General features: G+C 59.5%; 1 long non-coding RNA gene across 1 annotated transcript; it reads right to left on the bottom strand.

Annotated features, from left to right (window-relative positions):
- Nucleotides 1-247: 247 nt before the first annotated feature.
- Nucleotides 248-5,443, bottom strand: LOC120237183. The gene is made up of 3 exons (XR_005529884.1): nucleotides 5,071-5,443; nucleotides 3,501-3,631; nucleotides 248-438 (listed from the first exon to the last, which is right to left on the bottom strand). It is a non-coding gene; the product is annotated as an uncharacterized LOC120237183 (long non-coding RNA).
- Nucleotides 5,444-6,513: the final 1,070 nt, after the last annotated feature.

The following is a 6,513-nucleotide window of genomic DNA, read 5'->3' as shown; positions in this document are numbered from 1 at the left end:
GAGGGGGCTCGGTGCTCCTGAAAAGGGCCTGATGGGGCCTCTCTCTATCTGCTGCCCAGAAGGGGAGGGGAGGGGAGGGGAGCAAAGGGAAGGGACTCTATTCAGGTCTCCAGTGAGAGACTGACAGGCGCAACCTCAAGGGCTCGGAGGCCACACCCCACCAGCAGGGTCTCATTTACAACACCCCCCCCCCCAGTCTCTTCCACATAAAGACCTCAACAGCCCCGAGGAGGATGGACCCCTGGGGGCTGGTGGAGGGGGTCAGCGGGGACCCACAGGATGGAGCATCTTCTGGAAGCCGGCAGTCAGGTTTCAGTGACTTCCTGGCTGCGTCTGACACAGAACCAGCTTCAGCACTGACCCCAGATCCGAAGACCTTCGAGGCGCACCCCCGAGTTCAGGCGGCAGCCCCGCCCCAGCCTAGGACTCCGGCGAGACCTGGAAGGAGGCCAGAGGGTCCCAAGAGCCCGCAGGGTTCTAAGTGACTTCAGGGAAACTCCGTTCTCTGAAAGCCACTTCTCTGAAAATCCGTTTGCCAAGACAGGCCGGTATTTCCCAATTTACAAAAAAAAAAAAAAAAAGTATTTGTGACAACACTTTGTGAGGATTGCAGAGATTCATCTGGGACGAGATGGTTGACTTTTTGAATATTCCTCTGGAGTTTCTCTCATCCAGCTTAAAGTTTTAGCTTTGTTTAGTTGTTCTGGCTTGGGAAATTATTTTAGTCAGTTCACCTAAACCTCACAGCACTACCTGATAATGTTTTAAATAAATTTTTTATAAACTTTTTTGATGTTTATTTTTGAGAGAGAGAGCTAGAGAGCATGAGTGGGGGAGGGGCAGAGAGAGAGGGAGACACAGAATCCGAAACAGGCTCCAGGCTCCGCGAGCTGTCAGCACAGACCCCGACTCGGGGCTTGAACTCATAGACTGTGAGATCATGACCTGAACTGAAGTCAGGCGCTCAACCAATTGAACCACCCAGATGCCCCCCCACCCCCCCTTTTTAAAAGTACATGGGGTCTGTGATTCAAGGGAAGGAGAACTGAGGCATTTCAAGGCTGAAAAGTTATTATGTGTCTCCAATGTGAAGGATCTTGTGGATTATAGATTAAATTAAATCTCTTCTAATAGGTTTTCTATCAGTTAAATCTCTTCTAATAGATTTTCAATACAGGCTGTTGCTTTAGTACTTCTTTTAGCTCACAGATGTAGTAACTGTCTCAGGCAATAGGATATTTTGTGTGTGTTTCAGGCAACATTGGGTAAAGGCTTGGTGTCCAAGGTATGAATCACCCACAAAGCTGCCATTTAACTGACCAGAACTGAGCTCATAAATCTACCGGAACCGACTAGGGAGAAACAGCTTTGGTGAAAACAGAACTGATCTGAACTAAAGCAAAGTTTTCCCCAAATCTTTCAAGATATTACTAATCAGTACAATTGATTTCAGACAAATTCTTCAACTTCTGGTCAAAACAGATATTTCCAATCCCATATACTAAATAATACATTTTCTTCACTGAACTGCCGCTGGATTTTAAAAAATTCTAAGGTGTATCTATTCCTGACAGGCTTTTCTTTTAAGGTCCATTTCAAATGCCTCCTCCTCCAGGAAGCTTTCCAGAACAGGCAGACACACACCCTGGAGTGAACGAATCTCTCCCTCTCTGTACCATTCCCATCAAGGTGCATCGGGTCTTACGATTCCTTGCGAACAAGGCCTGGCCTCCTTCCTCAGAAGCCCAAATAATGTAAGACTCATCAACAGTCACACCAGATTGTCGATGCCTTGAAGGCAGGGCTCCAGGGCTGTGGCGGATCTAGCGCAAACCCTCCCCCGTCTGCACTGGCCGCTGGGTGACCCGCCGGGCTCCCTCCCCAACCAGGCATCACCTCCAGCCCTGAGAGACCCCCACAGGGGCGGGGGGATCGCTGCAATGTCTGCTCACCAGGAAGCGACCAAGGGCACCTTTCTCATGCGCTGTCCTCCGCGAACCACAAGAACAGTGCGCATAGGACATAAGTCCCAGCTGACCTGTGCTGGTCAGGCCGCCCCAGACACACAGAACCGAGGGGGCGCACAGAGATGTGTAAGAGGACCCTCACTGTAGGAACTGGCTCACGTGGTTACAGTGGCCCAGAAGTCCCGCCATCTGCGGTGTCATTCAGCCTGAGTCTTAGGGTCTGAGGATCGAGGGGCTCGGGTATAAATTCTGTCTGCGTCCCAAAGCGAGATCCAGGAACGCCCATGTCCCAGGTCGGGAGAAGACGGGTGTCCCCGCTCAAGAATGGGGAGCGAATTCGCCCTTCCTCTGGCTTTCTGCTCCATCCAGGTCCTGGATGGACTGCGTGGTGCCCATCTCCACCGCCCCCCCAAACTGGGAGGGCCGCCTGCTAGACTCAGTCCCCAAATCAACCCCACTCACACACACCCGGAAAGAATGTTGCGTCAGCTCTCTGGGCCTCCCTCGGTCCAGCCAAGTGGACACTAAAACTTAACGGCTGCAAATTCACCTGCCCTCAGTGCAGAAATGCTGTTTCCAGGGCATGTGACTCACAGGACAGATAGGCTGTCGATGTGCCAGTTGAGAGGATTTCAGATCAGCGCTCTCCACAGGGCGCCATGCCCGCCGCCACCCGGCACAGGGTGGGCCAGGTTCTCAGGAAAAATCTACATCGTGTGCCATTGCCTCTGTAAGCTAGTCCAGAGTTTGAGTTTGAGGGTCCACAGTGTGGCTGCCATACCCCTCATTCACTGGGACGGCTCGGTGACCCTCTAGAGGGAGCGGAGCCGCCTCTCCCAGCCTCACACCCCATCCCAGAGTCCGGGCCGCCCCTCCCTCCCAGCGCCCCCCGCCCCCGCCCCCCCCAGCCCGCACTGGAGCTGCCCTCTCCTCCCGCCTTCTCTCCTCCAGCTTGACCATATCTGGGGGACGGCCCAGACGCCCCGTGCCGCAAACTCCTTCTCGCTCATCTGTAGTTGTTTACTATCTTAGGGCGCCCTCGTCTCTTCCCCGCTGCAGACCGTCCCCACGCCCAGGGCATTGGCACCCGATTTCTATCTCGCCTCTACCAGCCTGTGCCTGCCTTTGCTGGAACCCCCTGGTTCCTTCTATGGCTTTTTTTTTTTTTTAAAGCATTTGAGAGAAAGAGGGAGGAGAGAAACAATTGCAAGCAAGCTCCATGATGTCAGTGTGGAACCCAACTTGGGGCTTGAACCCACAAACCATGAGATCATGACCTGAGCCGAAGTTGGTCGCTTAAGAGACTGAGCCACCCAGGCGCCCCTGGAACCCAGTGACTCCGTCTCAGCCACACCAGATTGCTGCTGAGGAAGGCCATGCGTGGGTCCCCTGATGTTCTCACCCCCCAGGCGGTCTGGGGGCCCAGGCCGGACCAGCTGTGTTGCGTTCCCAGCTGCTTGTGTGGCCAAGACTGGGAAGTCACGTACGAAGCACCGCCCCAGGGCATCCTGGGAAACCATGGTTCTACCTTACCCCCAAGCCCTCCTTTGCTCTGCCAGGCAGACGGGCACAGCCTGTGCACAGGAATCCCGGGAGCAGCCACTTGTCCTCACAGGTCCCCACGGCGGGAGGCTGCCAGCTGCTCAAATCAAGTCTGAGTCCCTCTGTTTGGGAACAGATGGTGCTCTGCTTGGTGACCTGCCAGCCCCAGTACCCACTCTGCCACCCAGAGATGCTGTTGCCAGGGACTTTCCCAACTCAGCTCTCTGCTGCCTTTCTGCCTGCTTGACCTTTGCCCCAGAGGGGAGTCCAATCTTGGGGAGGGTGCTGTCCGTGCCCTGGGGGGGGCCGTGCTTCCCCGCATCCAGAGCCTCGTGGTCGGGACAGCTCGGTGGAGGCAGCGGTGGTGGTGGTGACATCCACCCCTCCTCTCATTTCTGGAGCCACCGCCTTATTATGGGCCCGCGAGGACACGGAAGGAAGCGTCACAGCAGCCTCTGCCCTCTGAGGGGGACGAGATGTAGGCAGAAACGACCGCATGCAAAGACAGTGGGTGGCAGGTGTGTCGTCGATGGATTCCAGCGTCATGAGAGTGCACGGCGGAGGCAGAGACGCGGAGGCGGCGGCTTCGGGCTGGGTACTGGAGGTGGCGGAACCTTCCACGGGTGAGAAAACGTTCTTGGCGGAGGCCAAAACCTGGCAGCGGGGACATGCCCTCCCTTTCGGGGCATCCACACTCCCTGGGAGGCAGGGGACGTGCTGGAGCTCCGTGACAGCTGGCCTTGACTGTCATGAGCTTGGAATTCTCAAATCCTAGCGGAGGCAGGCACCAGCTCTGTGACCTTGGACAAGTCGGTTACATGCTCTGCGAAGGCAGTCGTGCCCGGAACAGCTTGTCTTCGATAAGGAGTATCGTCCGTGCGCCATGAGGGCACCGTTTCTCCCCCAGGAGATCAAATGGAGGTTTTAGATCAGAGGAGGTTCACGGTCACATCTGTGCTCTCAGAGGCTTATTTCGAGATGTGGGATGAAGCAGAAGCAGAGCGGGGGCCAGGGGCCTGGAGGAGGAGGCTACTCTGCTGAGCTGAGCCCGAGCTGAGGGAGGAGGGGGACAGACAGACAGCCGGGGGGGGGGGGGGCGCCACTGAGGATGAACAGCGGAGCAAGGCCGGGCTTTGGGTGTGGCTGACTCGGGATCCACCTGGGCCTTGGGGAAGCCTGGAGGAGGCGGGGGAGGCGTTCACGCTCAGGGGGGACCCCGCCGGCTCCGCTCCGCCCAAGGGGTTACCCCTATCCATGTTGCTGTTGGAGGGCCAGCTACCGCTGGACACGCGTGGCCTCTTGACATCAGACTGAAAACACAGGCAGTTGTCCGGACCCTGGAGCCACGGGGAGCCCGGAGCTTTGGCCTCTGACGGGAACAGGGCAGAGGGTGCTTCTAGAAAGCTCCCCGGGCCTGCCTGGTGCCCCACGGCTTGGCTCCAGAAATGGAGGAGAGGAGCGCTCAGAACACCCTCTCGCCAGGACTGTGCCCCCTCCCCCCAGAGGTAGAGGTGCCCCCAGGGCCTCCTGTGCAGCACCCCTCTCCTGGAGAGGGTCTTACCTCAACTCCACCTGCTCAGGTGTTGGGGGGAGACTTCCGGGCTACCCCAGCCACCTGCCCCAGGCCACGAGGAGGGAGGGGCACTCCTGGGCCCGCTCCTGCGGGGGCGCGTGTGGAAGTGGCTGCTGATTCCTTCCTCCTCTGTCTCGCCCTCCTCGTTCCACAAGCACGTGTGGAGTAGGATTATTCCAGGCGCAGGTGTTGGTGGTCAGGAAGGTGCCCGCCCTGCAGCACTCTCCTTCGGGGACACTGGGGGCGCTGCCCCCACACTGCTCTGGGGACTGATCCTGCCATGAGCACAGGGACAGGCCATCTGAGCGCGGCCTCACAGCACCTGGTGGCCTTGCGGGGGCGGGGGGAGGGGGGCAGCGGCACTGCGGGCTCAGGGAAGCGCTCCGGGTTCGCTGCAGTTCACCCCCTTTCAGGCCCCTTCTCCCGGATTCGGGCTTGGAAGCAGACCGCAGGCCCTTGAGACGTGCCCTCCACCGCGCAGGATGCTTGCCTGTGGGGACCGGGAGGGGCTCCCTGAACGGCCACGCAATCCACTGTTCTCAAGGTCATTGAAATTCTGGAAGTTTCCTCTTTTAGAATGGACCTCCTTCCCAGTCCCACGGGGGGGGGGGCACTGGGCGCCCTGAGGGGCAGCGACGGAGGCTGGGGAGGCTTGAAGAAAGGCTGCAAAGAAGGGCGCCTGCGGGTGCACTGGGGCCTGGCTCCGCCGGTCACGGATGGCATGCGGTCAGCCCCCACGGAGGGAGGCCCGGGTCGGGCACCACCGGAGCACCTGCTTCCGCTCTGCAGGGCCCCACCGCTGACACCGCCCTCCTCCGTGTGCCCGCAGCCCCTCCACTGGAGCCCGAGCCCCCCAACCGCCGGCCTCGGCCGTCTCGCCGCTCGTCGTCAGCCGGGCACGTGGGTTCCGCTCTGTCGGACTGATGGGCATGGAGACGCCATCGTTTTCGGTTCCTGGCACCTCCCTTCTCAACGACAGGCTGGGGACAAGCGGGGACCCCTTCAGAGAAGAATGTTCCGGGACACCCGCCGTGTTTGTCCCGGGCTGCAGGCGGGGTTGCTTGCTGGAGCAGGGGAAATCCTAGAGCTTGCTAGGACCTGGGGGCATCCCCCACCCCCCGGAGAGGGCCTCGGACCTGCCCTGGGGGGCGGCTAAGAGGGGCCCCGGGCTCAAGTTCGGGCTGGAGCTGAGGGCAGGGCGGGGGGGGGGGGGGNGGGGGGGGGGGGGGGGGGGGCTCCCCCGAGCAGGGCCACGCGGCTCCGCGCCTGCCCCGGGTGCCGGGTGCGGGTTCTCAGGCCGGGGCTCGGAACACGTTCGGGGAGGGCTTGCGGCCGCCCTGCGGGGGCCTTGCTGCGTGGACACTGACGATCCTCCCTTTCCTGACGTCCGGCGAACGGTTCTAATTTCCAGCGCCGGCTCCACGATCCTTA

This window comes from Hyaena hyaena, unplaced genomic scaffold, assembly GCF_003009895.1.
Source record: "Hyaena hyaena isolate Hyena2069 unplaced genomic scaffold, ASM300989v1 scaffold_174, whole genome shotgun sequence".
In the NCBI taxonomy this organism is placed as follows: domain Eukaryota; kingdom Metazoa; phylum Chordata; class Mammalia; order Carnivora; family Hyaenidae; genus Hyaena; species Hyaena hyaena.
Note: the sequence above shows the minus strand (reverse complement) of the source record. Positions and strands in the feature narration are given on the sequence as shown.